Here is a 20,673-nt window from a genome sequence, read left to right as displayed (position 1 = left end):
CATCTGGACAGCTGTGCGTCTGGCCCACCCCACCCCAGCCGGCCTGCTCCCAAGAGCTTCTGCTGCCCTCCTGGCTCCCAAGGACTCTCCTGGGTCTTCCTTCATGGACTAAGTTTCGATGGCTGGGTTCTCGAGCTCTCAGCCTCCTGGTAGGTGTGCCCCCAGCTCCTGGATGCTCCCGTCCTGCCTCTGTCCGTCCTCACTCTGGCCAGGCTCCTCTGCTCTGGCCCCAAGAGACACAGGTGCCTTCTCTCCTCTCTCTCAGTGTCTTCCCTGAACTCGTTCGTACTCTACAGCCTCGCCCACGGGGACCTGCTCAGTGCACAGAGGATCCAGGCAGCCCCCTCCCCTTCTTGCCCCAGACTAGGGCTCCCTAGCCACCTTCTCCCCAAGACCCTGGATGGCTCCAAAGAGCCGGTCCCTGGGCACTAAGACGCTGCCAATGAACCTGAAACAATGTCAGGTCAACACAAACAACCTTCCCCACACGGAGCTCAGGGCTCACAAAGCCCCAATGTTTGGGCACACTGGCTCTTCTGTCAGCAGCCTGGCCCAGGCCCCCAGGCCAGCGCAGCCCGCATTCTCTGCCCCCGCCATGCCCCTGCCCACACCCCGCAGCAGGGCAGCCTCGGCTCCTGGGGGTGCTGGGGCCAGTCACCTGTCTCTGGGCTCTGGTTGCTAAAGAAGCAGAGACTGAAAGATGAGTTCAGATGGGCAAGAATGAAGAGAGGCTTGAAAGCCGACAGAAAGGGGGGTTTGTAGATACTGCTCTGGGCACCGAGAGGGGAAACCATCCTAGCGCAGCACCAAAACCCACTGGCTGTGGGACCCTGGGCAAGTGCCTGCCCTCTCTGGGCTTCAGTGCCCTTACTATAAAGTGAGAGGGCCCGGTTCTGTGGCTACCAGCTTGGAGAGTCCCCATTTCCAATTCAGACAGACAGGAGAGAGAGACCGCATATCCAGCAATTTCCCCACCCTTTCCTGGGTCTCGACCACAAGCCTGCCCCGTGCCGAGCCCGCCAGAGACGGAAAGGGGCAGCCAATTCCTCCTGCGTCTAGGCACTGGGCTGGGGCTTCACCTGGAGGGCATACCTAATCCTTGCAGTTCCCTCAGTTCCCGCAGAGGGCACCTGGAGGGACAGAGTAGTCCAGTGGCTTCCAGGTGAAGAGAAGAGCCGATGGACTGACGGGGGCTCTGTGCAGGCCCTGCGCCCAGCCCTGCGCCCAGCCCTGCAGACTTCAGGTCCTTATTGCTGTTCTCTGACAGATGAGGAAGCCAGGGGCCAAGAGGTGGGCTACTGGTCCGGGCCTCTTAGCTGGGGGAGCGGGAGCAGGGCCTTAGGCCCACTCCCCGCCTGACGCTAGGCCCTGTGCTCCCTCCTGCCCCCCTCGGCCTCCATGCTAGTCACTAACGGAGGCCCTGGCTAAAGGCAGCTGGGGGGTGCCTCCTCCTTCTCCAGGACTGGTGCTCACCCTGGGCTGGGAGGATCTGTCTCAAGCCCTAGCCAGACTGGGCTGCGGCAGCGACAGCAAACGCCAGGTGCAGACCCTGCCCTCTCACCACAGCCTGGAGGGCCCGGGCACCCTGCCCTGCTGCCTGCCCCGGGAGCGAGAGGTTGCTGAGGCAGGAGGCAGCACGGGAGCCCCTCTCCCCGGCCCAGAAAGGACTGGCAGCTGGGGGCTGGCGGTGGGAACGTCTGGCTTAGGGGGACGGTCGGCCCAGCTGTTGGGCTGTTCTGCAGGTACCCTCCCCTGACAGCCCACCAGACACGCAAGCAGCAGCAGAGTGGATTAGCTTCTGGTTCTTTCTACTCACACCACGTGTTCTGGGTCGTTCTTGTTGTCCTGACTGAATGCCGATGTTTCCCCAAATCTGCCCAACGTCCCGTTTTGCTTGTTTATGCTTTTCCAGGAAGAAGCGATGGCTCCTATCACTCATTTTATTCCAACTTGGGCTTCGGTTCATCTGAAGGCTCCACGAGCCTGGCACTGGGCGAGGCGCTGAGGAAATAAGAGAGGGGCTTACCTTCCTTTAGCCATGCCCCTGGGCTGGATGGAGATGGTCAGAAAGCCTGGCATTTGGGGGAATGAAGCAGGGCCCCAGGATGCCTTGAGTGTGTACCCTGATTCCCTCCTCCCATGGAGTCCCTCTTACCACCCCCTCCTGTCCCCCACCCCACCCCCATTTCCTAGTTCTAAGGGAAGAGCCTACCAGGTTCCCCTCTCCAAGGTTCATGGGTGTCCTTATCCAAGCCTGTGCTCATGGAAGGTTGGGAGCCAAGGCCAAGTGTCAGCAGGAACAAGGGAAGCTAAGGGTGGATCCCCGGGCTGAGCCTGAGGAAGCCCACCCTGAGCAGTGACTTGGTTGCACGCTCTGTATGATGTCATTCCAGACCACACAGCCCAGATCAGGGACTGGGACACATTACCCCAAAGGGAGAACTTCTGGGCAGGGAGTGCAGTTCTCCTGAAGGATGAGACTTTCTCATTTTCCATCATCCCCGGATGTAGTAGTCCTCGGTGAGAGGTGAGGACTCGGCAGCAGGCCTTGGAAAGGAGGCTGCCTTCTCTCTCTTGGTCTGAAGGAGGAGAGGCTGAGATTCCACATGAGAAGGGGGGGCGGGGGGGCGGGGGGGGATTAATGGCATTCCAGCAAGCTATCCCTTGCAATGGACTTGACAATGAGGTGTTAGGTGGAGCAGCTTGGGCCTGTGACCACTGAAGGCAGACACAGCTCATAATCTCACACCTGCTCTTGGGTACCCATTGGGTGAGTTTGGCGGCTCTCCCCAAGCCCCCAGCAAAGCCTTGCCGGACAGTCCCCCTGCAGGCACTGGAGGGAAGATCTGGGCCCACATTCAGGACAAAGAGGGCCGTGGTTTGCAGTGGCCGCTAAGAGGAGGGGATGTCCAGATGGTATGGCGTAACCCACTGAAGGGAGCCAGGAGGCTGCCAGATGGGACAGGGTCTGGCCAGGTGACATGGAGGGGCCCATGGGTATTTCCTGGTGAAGATATGACTTCCTGTGCCCTCATGGACTGGGGACTCAAACCATGGGAAAGTGCCCCATGGCTGGGACATCTGTGCTCAGTGGAACTGCTGGGGCAGGAGGCTTTGTGACCCAGGTGGATACATGACCTTGAACTGGCCATATCTTCTCTCCACTCTTGGTTTTCCTCTCTGGACTGTTGTGAAGACCAGATGAAATGAAGACGGGATCGACCTTGACAACATCGCCTGTTCTGGACACAGGTAAGGGACTGATTATGTAGGGGGCGAAGGAGCCATGGGGACTGAATCACACAGTACCCCCTCCTCAAGGAGTCCATGTCCAGTGCGGATGGCAGCACATAACAATCACAGAGTGCAATGACGGGTAGGAACAAAGGATGGGTGGGCCTGAATGACAAGTCATTTGGGAAGTGGAGATGTCCCCAGGGAGTCTTCTGAGCTGAGTCTTAGAAAAGTGCATCAGAAGAGGGAGCAAGGCCTCCCACATGGAAGGACCAGAGAGGTGTAAGGTACAGCGTGAGCTGGAGGCGCAGGGCCGGCCGGGGGTTAATGGAAATGGGCGGTAATCCCTGCACATTATGAATGGACCAGTCATCATTAGGGCAGGTGAGCGGTGTGGGGGTGGGAGGACAGGGGAGGTGGGGGGTTGGGAGTGGAAGTGGAAAGGAGCTCAGGGATGAACCAGCCCAGCCTTCCTCTCTGGGAATCCTATACCCCCACTATCTCACTCCTCAACCACCCCAGGAGCCTCCCATCTGATCACCTGGCTTCACTTGGGGCCCCTAGGGGCCCTCCAGCACTCAGAGTGACCTTTTATTTTATGTATGTATGTATGTATGTATGTATGTATATTTTTTTAAAAAATTGATTTATCTATTTGAGAGAGAGAGTGTGTGGGGAGGAGGGGCTGAGAGGGAGAGAGAATCTCAAGCCGACTCCATGCTAAGCACCGAGCTGACACAGGGCTCGATCCCAGGACCCTGAGATGAGGACCTGAGCCGGAACCAAGAGTCCTCGGATGCTTAATTGACTGCGCCACTCAGGCGCCCTGCAGAGTGACCTTTTAGAAACAGGTCAGAAGACATCACTCCCTTGTGTAAAATCCTTCATGACTTCCCCCCATGTGGGGTGACACCCACTCCCTACTGCAGGCCCCTCCTGCCCTTTGCTCACCCCCCCTTTTCCTGCTCCACTAAGGCACCTGCATCATTCTTTTTTTTTTTTAAGATTTTATTTATTTATTTGAGAGAGAGAGAAGGCACAAGCAGGGGGAGCGGAAGGCAGAGGGAGAGGGAGAAGCAGGTTCCCCGTTGAGCAGGGATTCCCCCCTCCAAAGCTGGGCTCGATCCCAGGACCCCGGGATCATGACCTGAGCTGAAGGCAGACGCTTAACCAACACTGAGCCACCCAGGCGCCCTAGGCACCTGCATTATTCCTGCCTGTCTCTCTCCACCCTGCCTGGATGCACCCCGGCGGCTCCTTTTCACCATTCGGGCCTCTGATCAGTTACCCCTGCAAAAAACCTTCTTCGACCAACCATTTAGAGATAACCCCCCACCACTCTATCACAGTGTCAAGGAAAATCAGGGTGGACTGTGTGTGATAGAAAACCCAAAATCTCAGGGGTTTAAGCAAAACAGGAGTTTATTCCTCTTTGATGTAAAACCTGGAGTAGGAGGTCCCAGGTTGCCCTGGTGCTCTACAGTGTCAGGGACTCCACCCAGGTACCTTGTATTTTGTGGCATCTTTGGCAAGTGGCTTTCTCTTCGTGGTTCATGATGGCTGCTTGAGCTTCAGCCATCACTTCTGCATTCCAGTCAACAGGAAGGAGGAAAGGGTAAAGGACGATGCGCCCCTTCCCTTGAAGGACATTTCCTGGAGGCTGTTTCTGCTTACACCCCATTAGTCAGGACTTAGTCAATGGCTATGTTCAGCTTCAAGGGAGCCTGGAAATGTAGTCTTTATTTTGGGAAGTCTTGTGTCCAGAGTTCTAGTTCATGGGAAGAAAAGGAGAATGAAAATTAGAGGACGCCCCGTCATTCTCTGCCAGAATCATATCACCTGCTAAATCCTCTTCTTTTTCTGACCAGCTGATAGTTTCCTGCTTAATTACCTCTTTCCACTAGAAAATAAATTCCATGAGGGCAAGTTTTTTGCTAGACTTGTCTATCACTGTATCTCCAGAGCCTAGCACAGTGCCTGGCACAGGTAGGCTCTGAATTTTTACTGAATGAATGAATGACTCCCCACAATAACTGTTTCAGGGAAACAGATGGGGAAAATGAGGCTCTGAGAGATTAAGTAACTTGCCTAAGGTGACATAGCAGGTAATAGGGCCATGAACCTTGCTCTCTGTGGCTCCAGCGTTGGTTCAGTGCTTTCTACCCATCGCGCCCGCTTCCCTGAGAGGAGATCCTCCACCCTGGATCAAGTTAGAAGCCAGCAAACAATCATGGGGACTCTATTAGTGCTGTTTCCCTGGGAAGTTCCCACCTCGAGTTCTCACCATGGCATGCCTTTAGCTTCTAATGGAATCAACATAAGAGCTGGTTGTTTTGGACGGTTTTCTGTAACTCTTCCACAAATCACGGGGTGAGGATGTTACATAGAAGCCATGAATTCGTTCGGCCTGGAACCCAGTGCTAGGAAGAGGTTTGAAACTTCAGGGGAACTAATAGGTTGTATTGTTTCACTTTGTTTCGGCTGAGGGAGAACTACCTACCTATCTTTTCAGATCTTCTTTTCTCGGAGGCTGCTAGGAAATTTGGAGTTTAAGTTTCGCGCCCAGAGGTAGCCCCACCCTCAGGAGAAGTGCTGGAGGGGACAGACCGTGTGACTTGGAACCAGGGGGCCAGGACTTGTGTCTCAGCTGATGCTCGGTGAGGAAGACTTTCAAACTTCCCTGAACCTTAGGCTGGAGGTTGTAAACGTTATCTTCCTTCCCTCCCAGGGCCCTTGGGAGGATTAAATGAGCTAATACGTGGGAAAGCTCTCTAGAAATGCCTCAGTGATGCACAGATGGTTGGCCCTTACCACATGCAGTAACAGGGCACCCTGCTCGCCAAGGCTGAGCTGCAACTGCTCAGGCCCCAGGAGTTCTCTGATTAGATTGCAAAGTGGTCAGGGAAGGCTTCAAGGAGGAGGCTTCTTTCCAGACAAGTGGGACCCTCTGGTGCAGAACACTGACAGTGCTGTCTCGTCCCCTGTAGTGCTGGCCCCTTCCATTTCCCAGCCCAGCAGGTCCTGGTCCAAATAATTCTTTTTGGTTCCTTCTCATCCAACACTGACCCTGTGGTCTAGCCTCTGTCCCCAGGGGTAAAGCACAGCCCACAGGGGGAGAGAGAAGCAATGGGATGGCACACAGCTCCCCGGAGACTGAAGGGCTTTGGAATGAGGAAGAGTTTAGACTTGGGCCAAACCTCAGCCAAGGGTGGGGAGGCTAAACTCCGGACCCTTCCCACCTCGCTCTTTCCCATTAACCAGCAACCTCTGACCCTCTGCTTCCTCAGCCATAGGAAAAGACTTGGATCACAGGGCGCAAAGACCACCCTCAACAAGGCCAGCTGTCCTACAGGCTCTTCTTTGTTAATCCTCCCAATATTTGAATAAAGTGGGGCACAGAGAGTTCAAATAACCTCCCAGAGGTCACACCGCTCATAAGCGTGGAACTGGAACGGGATTCCCACAAGGGCAGCCAGGGTACAGAGATTGGAATGCGGACAGGGAGGGCAAACCCTCAAGGAAATGGCTCTTCTCAGTCAGTGAGAGTTCCAGGTCAAGCCGCCCCAGGGAGCCAGACCCAAGCGGGACCCTCAGGCTCAGGTGGGGCCGCACTAGGCTTACAGGCTTACGGAGGCCTGGAGGGCGGGTGGACGGGTTGGCCAACCCCTTCCTTCCAGCGGAATCCACATTCAGGCCTGAATCCTCCCAACCTCTGCCCACCTAGGGCCCAGACAGCAGGGGGAGGGGGGATGCAGGCCTGTTTGTGGGGAGCTCCACGCCTGAAGGACCTTTGGGGAGGAGCAGAGAACCCACAGGTGAGTGGGCTGGAGAGAGGCCCCGTACCTGGAGGCTCCATGCATGGGAGCCGTGCCTGGGTGGAGGAAGTGTGGAGAGCGCTCCCCTCTTCCTTCCCACAGGGCTAGGGGGCTAGGGCACACAGGGAACCATACACAGTAAGCAGGGGCCCCCTGACCCTGCACTCCGTAGTCCACGCCCAGCCGCTTCTGGCGACCTCAGGATAAAGTCCAAATTCTTCCTTCTGACCCAGTTTCTGTTGACATCCTGGTCTGGCCTCCTGGCTGTGAACTTGCTCTTGATCCCAGGTCCTGCCGTACTAGTCCTGGTCTCTGCACTCGCCCTTCCCCTGGCTAAACGTTTTTTTAAAATTGAGCTCCGTCCCTCTCCTTAGGCAGGCCAGCCACCTCCCCTTCAGTTGACTTGCCATGTGTTCCCCATTGTGGCTGCTCTTCTCTGGGTCTTCCTGCAGGGACCCCCACCTATGCGCTTCCTCCCCTTCACGACGGCCCCCCTGCGACTCAGTCCCCCTTTCAGGGCTGACCTGCACCCAGCAGGAGCTCCGAACTAGGTGGGGTGGGGTCCGCCTAGGCCTCACTCGGGCTACCAACCATCAGGCTCCGCTGGGAAGCTCGCTGTCCCTACCCCCTCCTTCCCAGGTCAACTCGGAAGTGCGAAGTAGGCCACAGCCTCTTTGGCTGGGGGGATGGGAGCGAGGGGTCCGCCCCAGGCAGTATCCCTCTGGGCTCGGAGGGTCCCTGATGCCAGGAGGCAAGCTGGCAGGGTGCTACGTCTAGAAGGCTGCATCTGTGGTCCCCGGGGCAACTTTTGCTGTGTGGGAGGAACCCCGGCATTAAGGAGGGGTCTCCCCCAGTCACCCTCTCCGTGCCACTCGTTTTAAAGTGCTGATAGAATGCGGATCGTTGCAGTTGTGACGCCACAGGAAACCTTCGCAGTAAACAATGAGGGCAGCTCCACACTTGCTGGGCCTGGGCTGGGGGAGGGGGGAGGCGGCTATCGGGATGGGGCGCAGGAATTTGCTCCTGTTCAGTCGCGGTGGCAAGAGGGCGGCTGGCGCACCTGAGCAGGAGCAGGATTGGGGGAGGTCTCTTCCGTCTCTCCTCTGTCTTTCCTGTCTTGCCCTTCGCTTGTGTCTTATATGCGTCCCCTGGGGTCTCTCTCTCTGTGGCTGCCCCTCCAGGGCAGGTAGGCCTCCCCGTCTGTCTGGGCCTCCCCTCCCAGCCCTCCTTCTCTCACCGTCCCTCCTGGCGGAAGCGACAAATGGCTCCTCCAGAAAAGGGCCAGGCCTGATGTGAGGGACAGCTCTTCCCGCCTCTAACAGTTCCATCCCCTCTCTGTCCCTCCTATCTGCTAAGCCAGATGTTTGGCGCCTCTGCCTGACAGCTGATGGCAGGGTCTGTCCCAGGGCCTGGGCCTATGGGTGTGTCCGTGTGTGTGTGTGTGTGTGTGTGTGTGTGTGTGTGTGTGTGTGTGTTTTGCAGGGGCATTGTGGTATGCCTCTTACCAGCTGTATGACCTTGAGTAAGTTCCCAGATATCATTAAAGTCTCAGATCCTTCATAACATTCAGCCTCCCAGAGAGGTTACGAGGTAGTATGAGATTTTGTACAGGAAGCCCTGTACAGAGCTCTAGGCACATAGTCATGTTTGATAATTAGTAGCTATTGGGGCGCCTGGGTGGCTCAGTCGTTGGGCATCTGCCTTCAACTCCAGTCATGGTCCCAGGGTTCTGGGATCAAGCCCCGCGTCGGGCTCCCTGCTCAGCTGGAAGCCTGCTTCTCCCTCTCCCACTCCCCCTGCTTGTGTTCCCTCTCTCGCTGTGTCTCTCTCTGTCAAATAAATAAAATCTTTAAAAATAATAATAATAATAATAATAATTAGGACCTAGTGCCATGGTTAGGAGAAAACCCTGTCAGCACAGGGGTCTCTTGAGGGAGCCCTCCATATGCTGGACCCTGAGGTGTGATATTCCCAGCCGGTGGGGGTGGATGCCCAAAGGCCTGCTGGTGGGGAAGGAGAGTTGCAAGGCCTCCGGGTTCCAAGAACCCCGGACCCTAGCTTCTCCTCCTTTGCAGACTGTCCCAATCGGGGGACCTTGAGCTGCCCACCCCCAAACCCAACAGGAAGATTGAGCTCTGGGGAGACCTTGTGGGGGAACCTTCAGAAACCTCTATTCCTCCCATGTGCCTCTGTGTCCCAGGGTGGGGAGATCAAGAGGCTCCAACAGACTCAGTTCAATAGCAGCTGCTCCTCCCAGAGCCTGGAGGAGGGCAGGGAGCCCCCCAAGGCCAAGCTCACCAACCTCACCTCCCCACCCACCCACCCCCACTGCTTCTTGTTTCTTTTTGAATAAGCCTTGGAGCAGCCAATCAGGACCCAGAGCCTCGGGCCTGCCCCCCACGCTGGTTAATTTCAACTTCAGCCTGGCCAGTGGTGCCGAAGGGGGCACTGGGTGGAGTAGGGTGGGGTGGGGAGTAGAGAGTGGTGCCTGCTGGGCCCAGGCCCCTATCACAGAATCCAGTGCTGTCAGCTGGGCGACTTGGGAGGGGACATTAACCCATCTTGCCTTGGAGAAAAAATACTAGGTCTGATATGGGTGGGAAGCAGAGGATGGGGGAAGGGTTTCCAGTTGATGCTTCAGTTTGTCTTTTGGATAGCTGCAAGACATGGGGTTTGCTAAGCCTCAGCTCTGACAAGATGGGGAGTTAGTTCATTTATTCATCCAAGGAGTAGATCCATAACATTTATTTTGCCCTATAATGTGTCTGGCACCGTACTAGTCCTTGGAGATACAAAAGCCTCAAACCCATGCTGAGGGGCCTGGGGCCTCAAGTCTGGGAGAGAGTAAGCCCCATGGTCCTGGGACTGTGCAGAGAAAGGCAGCCGCCCAGAACCCATGTGAGCCTCCCAGGCACCAAGTCACACATCGTTTTGGCCTATAAACCTCAGGATGAGCAGGGATTCCCACCCCCCAACCATGACGTAGCAGAGAGGTAAACAGATGTGCTCAAAGCGCTGTAGGTACTATGTCCATGAAGGAGTGGGCCCACGGCTTGGTGGGTCCCGCCATCTCGTCTCCATCTCAAATGGGAAGACCTGGAGGGCAGCTGCCAAGGTTGGCCAGCCCCTGCGGTGTGTAGACCCCCCTCCATCTGCCTCCTCTGCCCAGCGGCCCCCAAACCTTGCATGATCCCACCACAGGTGTGTCCTCTCACATCCAGGACTCTGCTGTTGGAGGTCCGCACTCAGACTCAGACCACATGTGGCCCAACACCCAGGTTGTTCTAAGTTCCCTCTCCTCGTTTTGTACTTTTTTTTTTTTAAAGATTTTATTTATTTATTTGACAGAGATACAAGAGAGGGAACACAAGCAGGGGGAGCAGAGAGGGAGAAGCAGGCTTCCCGCCGAGCAGGGAGCCCGATGCGGGGCTCGATCCCAGGACTCTGGGATCATGACCTGAGCCAAAGGCAGATGCTTAACGACTGAGCCACCCAGGCGCCCCTCATTTTGTACTTTAAAGACAGAGTTTAGATCATTGGAAAATAACCATTGCAAAGAATCCTGAGTTGGCCTGGTAACCAGACATACTATGTTTGGAAATAATTTTGTGTCTGTTTTGTCAATTGTTTAAGGTGTGTAAAGCCTTCCGAAAAATCAGCCATGTTTCCATTACAGTGCCTAATTGTGGTAGAGTCACCATGGCCCAGATGACTGAGTTCATATTCGAACTCTAGCATTTTCCAACTGTGTGACCTTGGGCAGTTTACTTCACCTCTCTGGACTTCAGTCTGCTCAGATGCCAAACTGGAACCGGGTGATATCTAGTACCTTCCTCCCAAGGTTGTGAGGATCCATGAAATACAGCATATAAAGCATGTCAAACAGTGCCTGGCACGTAGCAAACACAATAGTAAGCGTTCCCTGGTTTTATTGGCATTGCCAAAAGGCAATTCGTGCTTAACATGTTTAGAGAAAAAAAATGTTTAGAGAAATCTGTCAAATTCCTAATTTGGGTGAATTTGTTGGGTGAATATTAGAAAGATGTTGATTGCTTAAAGCGATATCAATTCCTCAGTAGATTCAGAAGGTTAATAAATGGGACATGAAACCAAGTTTGCATACTAGTGAGGATTTCTCTCCACCAGTAAAGGCCCTTGGACTTTATTTTTTTATTTTTTAAGATTTTATTTATTTGACAGAGAGAGACACAGCGAGAGAGGGAACACAAGCAGGGGGAGTGGGAGAGGGAGAAGCAGGCTTCCCGCGGAGCAGGGAGCCCGATGCGGGGCTCGATCTCAGGACGCTGGGATCACGACCCAAGCTGAAGGCAGACGGTTAACGACGGAGCCACGCAGGCGCCCCAAGGCCCTTGGACTTTAAAGAATTTAATAAATAACCTCTCCTACCCGCAACTCCTGTAAACGTGTCTGTAGTGACACCGCCCGCCCTCCAGGGGGCTCAGGCTGTTCCTTGGGACTCCCTACCTCTCCTGAGCACACCACCCCCACCACTTACAGTTTTCCTCCCTCAAGGTCGTCCCCCCGCCCCCGCTCCTTCTCTACAGCCCGAAATGAACTTAAGCCTACCCCATTAAAATAACCGATCTTCTCTTGACCCTACAACGATTGCCCTGTTGCTCTCCCATTCACAGCTCACCTCCTCTTCCTCACCCCTCGTTCCCTCCTCTGCCCAAGGCTGTCCAGCATCTCCTCATCTCCCCTTTCCACTAATAACCAATTAGTTGCTAAATCTAATGGACACTGCCCAGCTCCCCAACTGGATTTCTCCGTAGCATTTGACATGTGCAGCCTCTCCCTTCTTGGAAATGTCTGCTTTTAGCTCCCCTCCTATCTCTTTGATGGTTTCTTCTCTATCTTCTAGGCTGGCTCATCTTCCTCCTATCACCTCCGCCCTTGTCGGTGCTCCCCAAAGTTTGTCTTTCCTGAGCTGTCTTCTCCTTACACTCTGCACGCTCTTGTAACTTGGTCCTCTTCCAGGTTGCCCTATCTCAGCCAATGACATCCCCAGCCACCCATTGCTCAAGCCAGAAACCCGGGAGTAATTGCAAAACTTCCACCGTATCTGGCCAAATCATCAAGAAGCTATCCATTGGCTTCCCTGTGACTGATGACCTTTCTATAGCCCAAATCAGAGCCTTTTACTCCTTGCTAATGTTCAAATGTCATAGCTCTAACTTCCAGTTTCCTTCTTCCTCTTCATTTCCCCCACTTATGCAGGAAACTACATGTAGAACGTGGTTGAGTATCACAGGGCATGGCACACACAGATGCTCAATAAATGTTTGTTGAATGTGCACGCTGATGCTGATAGAGGTCAGAAGATGGGCAAATACATACCATGCAGTTCCCGATGGTCAAGCCTAGAACAATAGGAGCAAAAAAATAAAGTAGGGGCACCTGAGTGGCTCAGTCGGTTAAGCGGCTGCCTTCAGCTCGGGTCATGGTCCCAGGGTCCTGGGATAGAGCCCCGCATCGGGCTCCCTGCTCAGCGGAGAGTCTGCTTCTCCCTCGCCCTCTGTCTGCCGCTGTGCCTACTTGTGCTCTCTCTCTCTCTCTGTTAAATAAATAAATAAAAATCTTAAAAATAAATAAATAAACAGAGTAGTATTGAATTATAACCCAAAGTATAAAATAAATATCCATGAGTCTGTATTGATATATTTAAATGTTTGAATAAATTAATAAATGGAAGGGAAGAGATAAATCTCCCAAGCAGAAGAATTCTAGATAATATATATTGATACTCCGGGCGCCTGGGTGGCTCAGATGGTTAAGCGTCTGCCTTCGGCTCAGGTCATGATCCTGGAGTCCTGGGATCGAGTCCCGCATTGGGCTCCCTGCTCCTCGGGAGCCTGCTTCTCCCTCTGCCTTTCTCTCTCTGTCTCTTATGAATAAATAAATAAAATCTTTAAAATATATATATAGGGGTGCCTGGGTGGCTCAGTTGGTGAAGCGACTGCCTTCGGCTCGGGTCATGGTCCCAGGGTCCTGGGATCGAGCCCCGCATCGGGCTCCCTGCTTGGCGGGAGGCCTGCTTCTCCCTCTCCCACTCCCCCTGCTTGTGTTCCCTCTCTCTCTGTTTCTCTCTCTCTCTCTCTCTCTGTTAATTAAATAAATAAAATCTTTAAAAAAAAATTAAAAAATATATATATATATTGATACTCCATCCTCAAGGAGGGGGAACATAACTCCCCACTCTTCAAGTGTAGGCAGTGCACAGTGACTCCCTTCAAGAAGTTTGGGAAGTGTGTGGGGGGAGGAGGCACATAACTTGACAGTGTAGTAATCTGACAAATGCTACCTCAGCCATGAGCAAGGTCAACATCATCAGCCATTAATTATGTTGATAGTACATATACTTGATATGATTGGATGAATAGGGGACTCCATGCTCTTCCTTCCTAAAACTCATGCTCTAATCATGAGAGAAGCATCAGAGTCCAACAGAGCAATGTGATGGGTTAGTTCTACATGTCAACTTGACTATAGTGCTCCATTATTCAGTTAAACACTGATCTAGGTGTTGCTGTGAAAGTATTCTGTATATGTGATTAACCCCTACAATCTGTTGACTTTAAGTAAAGCATAATATGGATGGTCCTCTCCAATCAGTTGGAAGGCCTTGAGAACAAAAGGAAGGGCTCCCTGAGGGAGGAGAATTTATGCCTGTGGACTGCAGCATCAGCCCCTGCCCTACAGACTTTGGACTTGCCTAACCAGCCCCCCACAATTGAGTAAGCCAATTTCTTTGTGATAAAGCAGTAAATCAAATGTACCAAATATAAATATTTATATGTATTTATATATAAATATCTATATGTATTTTAATATATACACATTTATCTATAAATATCCAAAATATATTTATAAATATATATACATATATATGTTCACTGAGAGAGAGAGAGAGAGAGAGATATCTCTGTCTGTATGTCTCTATCTATCTGTTCTACTGGTTCCCATGGGTTAAAGAAGAAACCAAAATGGAAATTATAAAATGTTTTGAACTGAATGAAAAAATATTTGTGGGATGTGGCCAAAGCAATATTCAGAGAAAAAAATTATGGCCTTAAATGTATATATTGGATAATAAGTTTATAATAAATAATTTAAGTACCATTTCTATAATTTAGCAGAACAAGATGAGTCCCTTAAAAGTAGAAAAAAAACTAAGAGTAAAAATACATAAAATCCAAAATAAAATATCATAGAATGAGTAACAACAAAGTTAGTTGTTCTTTTTTTTAACATTTTATTTATTTGACAGAAAGAGACACAGCGAGAGAGGGAACACAAGCAGGGGGAGTGGGAGAGGGAGAAGCAGGCTTCCCAAAGAGCAGGGAGCCCGATGTGGGGCTCGATCCCAGGACCCTGGGACCATGACCTGAGCCGAAGGCAGACGCTCATGACTGAGCCACCCAGGCACCCCCAAAGTTAGTTTTTTAAAAAAGATTGATAAAATTTAAAAATCTCCAGTGGATTTATCATGAAAACAAAGATCTCATATTGCAAATATCAGAAATGAAAAGGTGATGGAGTGCCTGGCTGGCTCACTTAGAAGAGCATCCAACTCTTGATCTTGGGGTTGTAATTTCAAGCCCCATGTTAGGTGTAGAGATTACTTAAAATAAATAAATAAAATGTTTTTAAAAAGAAATGAAAAGGTAAACTTCGCTACCAATTTTAAGGGCATTAAAAAATAAGAGGATATGATGGATGAATTTATGCCAAAATTTTTAAATTTTCAATAAAATGGACAAAGTCTTAGAAAATTATGACTTAAAATAATTGTGACTTAAACCAAGAAGAAAAAAGGGAATTCTATCTCATCCTGACAAAGTTACAAGGATTGGACTTGCTGTCTTGCTGTAAACAACTAGAAAGCTAGAAAACATATATGAAACAACTGTTTTAGACCCTGATGACAGGCAGGGCAGGGCCGAGATCTCTAGGAGAAGGGGAGAAACAAGGTGAGCCCTATAATTGTCGCAGTTTCTGCCTGGAGGCACTGTCTAGACCACAGTACTGGGAAGTTTTCCTAAAGCAGTGGGTTTGCTGGGTTGAGCTGAGAGATCAGAGTTTGGGGAAGCTGTAACAACTGGAATTTGCAGAATGGAATACTAAAGAAGAAGGAGCTATGGATGCAAAGAGCTCCAGAAATATGCATCGGAGCGTCCTAGAGACTGCTGTTGAAGACTAAGCCATGTATGTGGGGGTGAAACTCCACACATCTGAGAGAGGCAGTGGCCTGCTGTAAGCTAAAGACTTCCCAGAGATTACAGAAGACTAGGATATAGTTAAGTTGGCCATCCAGAGTGGAGAAACCTTGTTAAAACACTCAGGACAGGGGCGCTTGGGTGGCTCAGATGGTTAAGTGTCTGCCTTCGGCTCATGTCATGATCCCAGGGTCCTGGGATCGAGCCCCACGTTGGGTTCCTGGCTCAGTGGGGAGCCTGCTTCTCCCTCTCCCTCTGCCTTTTCCTCTGCTCATGCTCTCTCTCTCTCTCTCTGTATCTCTGTGTCTCAAATGAATAAATAAAATATTAAAAAAAACAAAACAAACACTCAGGACACTCAGTAGAGACTCCAGAAAGGTAACAACACTTTAGTTAGTAGGGCAATTTTAACCTTAGAGTAAAGGCAAATTTAGACCTTCCCTAACATCTAAAAAATAAGCTTTAAAATAATTAAGTTAAAAAAATAAAAGAATTAAGTTTATCATGAATAAATTAGCTAATTGCCTGTTAGAACCAAGTCCAGCATTTTGGAAAACAACAAAATCCAGCACCTTGAGTAACTCAATAAGTCATGGTCTGAGAGAAAATGTTTGCAACATACATATCTGACAAAAGCCTTGTATCTAGACTATATAAAGAGCTCCTACAACTCAATAATGAAAAAGGCAAACAACTCAATAAAAAACATGGCAAAAGTCTTGAACAGACACATCACAGACTTACAAAAATAAATGGCTAATAAGCTCATGAAAAAGCTCAGCAGCATTAGTCATCAGAGAAATGCAAATTAAGTCCATGATGAGATATCACTACATACTCACCTAAATGGTTAACATGCAAAAAGATCAAGGTGCCTGGGTGGCTCAGTCGTTAAGCGTCTGCCTTCGGCTCAGGTCATGATCCCAGGGTCCTGGGATCGAGCCCCGCATCGGGCTCCCTGCTTTGCAGGAAGCCTGCTTCTCCCTCTCCCACTCCCCCCGCTTGTGTTCCTGCTCTCGCTAACTCTCTCTCTGTCAAATAAATAAAGTCTTTTTTTTAAGATTTTATTTATTTATTTGAGAGAGAGGGAATGAGAGATAGCACGAGAGGGACGAGGGTCAGAGGGAGAAGCAGACTCCCTGCTGAGCAGGGAGCCTGATGCAGGACTCGATCCAGGGACTCCAGGATCATGACCTGAGCCGAAGGCAGTCGCTTAACCAACTGAGCCACCCAGGCGCCCAAATAAATAAAATCTTAAAAAAAAATGCAAAAAGATCAACAGCACCAAGTGTTGGAAAAGAGGTGGAGTATTGGGAATCATACACTTTTATATATTGTACAAATTGTTTTTTTTTTTAAGATTTTATTTATTTGACATAGAGACAGCCAGAGAGGGAACAAAAGCAGGGGGAGTGGGAGAGGGAGAAGCAGGCTTCCCGCAGAGCAGGGAGCCCGATGCAGGGCTTGATCCCAGCACACTGGGATCATGACCTGAGCCGAAGGCAGATGCTTAACGACTGAGTCACCCAGGCGCCCCACATTGTACAAATTGTACAACCACTTTGGAAAATGCTTTCGCAGTTTCTTTAAAAGTTAATCATATACTTATCTTATGATTCATTTATTCACTCCTAGATATTGATCCAAGAAGATATGAAATATTTGTTCACAAAAACCTTGAATGAGAATGTTCATCAAAGTTTTCTTCATAATCACCGAAAAACTAGAAATAGTTCAAACTTCTATCAACAGGAGAATGAATTGGGCACCTGGGTGGCTCAGTCGTTAAGCGTCTGCCTTCGGCTCAGGTCATGATCCCGGGGTCCTGGGATCGAGCCCCGCATCGGGCTCCCTGCTCAGCGGGAAGCCTGCTTCTCCCTCTCCCCCTGCTTGTGTTCCCTCTCTCGCTGGGTCTCTGTCAAATAAATAAATAAAATCCTTAAAAAAAAATACTGAATGTTGGCAACTATATGAAGCAAGTGGACCTCCCATACATTGATGATAGGGATGTAAAATGGTACAACCACTTGGAAATTTCTTACAAAGTTAAACACATACTTACCATATGATTAGCAATTCCATTTCTAGGTATATACCCAAGAGAAACAAAAATATTTGATTACAAGTATTGAAAATTTATACAATACTATTTGTAGTAGCGTTAGCCAAAATAGTAAAAAAGAATCAAAACAATCCCAATGTCCACCAACAAGTGAATGGACAAATAAATTGTGTTACATCATACAATGGAATAATACACTTTATCCACTATATTTATCCACCAATCCCCATCAGCAATAATAAGGGATGAATTAAGGACACTTGCAACAACATGAATGAATTTCCAAAATGTTATGCTAAGTGAAAGAAGCTAGACACAAAATTGTACCTCCTATATGATTTCACTTAATGAAGTTCTAAAAAAAAAACAAAAACAAAACTAGTCTACAGTGACAGAAAGTAGATAAATGGTTGCCTGAGGTGAGGGGTGATGCAGAGGAATGACAGGGAGGAGGCACAAAGAAACCTTTTTGGGGATGGAAATATTCCATATCTTTATTGTGGGTGTATACATTTGTCAAAATTCACTGACTTGTAAAATTAACATGGGTGCATTTATTGTGTGTAAATTATTCCTCAGTGATGTTGATTTTTAAAAATGGAGAAACCAACTGACAAAGTCAAAATAAAAAACTAAGAATAAACAGAATACCCAAATAATCCACAACTATTAAAGAAATTGGATCAGCAGTCAAAGATAGTTCCGTGACCAGATAGCTTCATCACTAAATTCAGCCACATATTCAAGAAGCAAATGCTTCTAAGATTCACAAATTATTCCACAAAGCATAAAAAATAAGAGGGCATGTCTTAACTCATTTAACATAATCTTAATACCCAAACCTGGCATGGATAGTACAAGGAAGGAAAATAACAGGTCAATCTCACACATGAACATAAGTTTTTAAATCCTAAATGAATAAAACATTAAGTAACCTAAAACCAGTTTTATATATATATATATATATAACTATAATACACCATGACCAAATTGGCTTATCGTATAAATGGAATTTATAACATTAGAAAAATCAATTAATGTAAACCTCCACATGAATATGAAGAAAGAGTAAAAACTATATATTCATCTCAGAAACAGAAAACACATTTGATAAAATTTGCCATCCATTGGGGCGCCTGGGTGGCTCAGTCGGTTAAGCGGCTGCCTTCGGCTCAGGTCGTGATCCCAGGGTCCTGGGATCGAGCCCCATGTCCGGCTCCCTGCTCAGCGGAGAGCCTGCTTCTCCCTCTCCCTCTGCCTGCCACTCTGCCTACTTGTGCTCTCTATCTCTCTGTCAAATAAATAAATAAAATCTTTAAAAAAAAAAATTTGCCATCCATTAATGATTAACACTGAGCAAACTAAGAATAGAAGGGAACTTCTGTAGCCTGAGAAGGAATATCTATAAAAAAAACCTATAGCAAACATCACACTTAATAACGAAATCTTTCCTTCTGAGGCCACAGGACAAGGATGCTTGTTATTTGGCAAGGAAAAAACAAACCTGTTTTTGCAAATGACCTAATTGTGTGTCAAGACAATCCCAAAGAAGCTGCAGGTCAATTATTTCGTCTTATAGAAATTTTTAGTAAATTATCAGCATCAGCTTAAAGATCAATTGCACAAAGACAATCAACTCAATTAAAAAATTGTCAAAGGGGGCGCCTGGGTGGCTCAGTCGTTAAGTGTCTGCCTTCGGCTCAGGTCATGATCTCAGCGTCCTGGGATCGAGCCCCACCTTGGGCTCCCTGCTCGGCGGGAAGCCTGCTTCTCCCTCCCCCACTCCCCCTGCTTGTGTTCCTGCTGTTGTTCTCTCTCTGTCAGATAAATAAAATCTTTTAAAAATAATAATAATAATTGAGCCTCAGGACCATCCCACGTGAGGGCTGAGAGAACTGAGGTATTTATTCACCAATTCCCATCCAGTATTCCCTGAAGGTTGCTCTGGATGGGAGTACCATTCCCCAGAACTTTCAGCCTGCCCAGTGTTAGTAGGGCAGGCTCCAGTGGCCAGAGAAAGCCCTCAGGGAAAGAACTGCAGTTTTCCTGGCAGTTGGAGGTTCTTCCAGTGTACCCAAGGACTTGGGGAATGTGGAAGGAGCATGGACAACATTGACTTCATCAAGGGAAGAATCCTTTCACTAGATGTAACAATGGTTCCATTCAGCTGGAGATTAAGGCTTGCCTGGGCTCAGAGCACAGAAGGAGGTTACTTTCTGCGGTGACTATCCCGAATACCAAGGGATATTGCATTGCAGCTATACAATGATGGTAGGGTGGACTATGTCTAGAACCCATGTGATTTGCTGGTAGGGCTCTTTCTTCCATGTCTGATAGCAAAAGTTAAAGAAAAAACATAGGGGGAGCCTGGGTGGCTCAGTTGGTTAAGTGACTGCCTTCGGCTCAGGTCATGATCCTGGAGTCCCGGGATCGAGTCCCACGTCGAGTCCCACGTCGGGCTCCCTGCTCGGCGGGGAGTCTGCTTCTCCCTCTGACCCTCTTCCCTCTTGTGCTCTCTGTCTCTCATTCTCTCTCTCTCAAATAAATAAATAAAATCTTAAAAAAAACATAGGAACTCAATTCTGAGGATTTAGATTTATCAAGAATGAAGATTTGGTCACCTGACCTGGTCAAAAAACAGTAACAACAAACTGAGATTTTGGCTAAGGGCAAGTGAAAATGAAATGAATAATGGAAGAGGAGAGTTATAAAGATCAACTTAAGACAACTTACAGAAATAAGGATTGTAGAAGCTACTGGTATTTTCTTTCTTTTTAAGATTTATTTGAGAGGGGCACCCGGGTGGCTCTGTCCTTAAGCGTCTGCCTTCAGCTCAGGTCATGATCTCCGGGTCCTGGGATCGAGCCCTGAATCAGACTCCTTGCTCAGCGGGAAGCCTGCTTCTCCCCCTCTCCCTCTGCCCCTCTGCTCACTTTCTGTCTCTCTCTCAAATAAATCTTTATTTATTTATTTTTATTTTTATTTTTTAAAGATTTTATTTATTTGACAGAGAAAGACACAGCGAGAGAGGGAACACAAGCTGGGGGAGTGGGAGAGGGAGAAGCAGGCTTCCCGCTGAGCAGGGAGCCCGATGCGGGGCTCGATCCCAGGACCCCGGGACCATGACCCGAGCCGAAGGCAGACGCTTAACGACTGAGCCACCCAGGCACCCCTCAAATAAATCTTTTTTTAAAATTATTTTTATTTATTTGAGAGTGAGCATGAGTAGGGGGAGGGGCAAAGGAAGAAAGAGAAAAGCAGACTCCCCACTGAACAGGAGCTCTATCCCAGGACCCTGAGATCATGACCTGAGCTGAAATCGAAA

At 49.3% G+C, this 20,673-nt stretch overlaps 2 long non-coding RNA genes across 2 annotated transcripts; one reads left to right on the top strand and one right to left on the bottom strand.

Moving 5' to 3' along the window:
• LOC114200617 (uncharacterized) lies at nt 1-17,228 on the top strand. The gene is made up of 3 exons (XR_003607485.2): nt 1-149; nt 3,197-3,252; nt 16,922-17,228. It is a non-coding gene; the product is annotated as an uncharacterized LOC114200617 (long non-coding RNA).
• LOC148163448 (uncharacterized) lies at nt 4,639-8,321 on the bottom strand. The gene is made up of 2 exons (XR_015769109.1): nt 8,287-8,321; nt 4,639-5,002 (listed from the first exon to the last, which is right to left on the bottom strand). It is a non-coding gene; the product is annotated as an uncharacterized LOC148163448 (long non-coding RNA).
• Nucleotides 17,229-20,673: the final 3,445 nt, after the last annotated feature.

Source organism: Eumetopias jubatus, unplaced genomic scaffold (assembly GCF_037043125.1).
Source record: "Eumetopias jubatus isolate StellerSeaLion01/CBP00866 unplaced genomic scaffold, mEumJub1_p1.0 scaffold_10, whole genome shotgun sequence".
Classification (NCBI taxonomy): domain Eukaryota; kingdom Metazoa; phylum Chordata; class Mammalia; order Carnivora; family Otariidae; genus Eumetopias; species Eumetopias jubatus.
The sequence above is the reverse complement of the archived record's forward strand: the minus strand, read 5'-3'. Positions and strand labels throughout refer to the sequence as shown.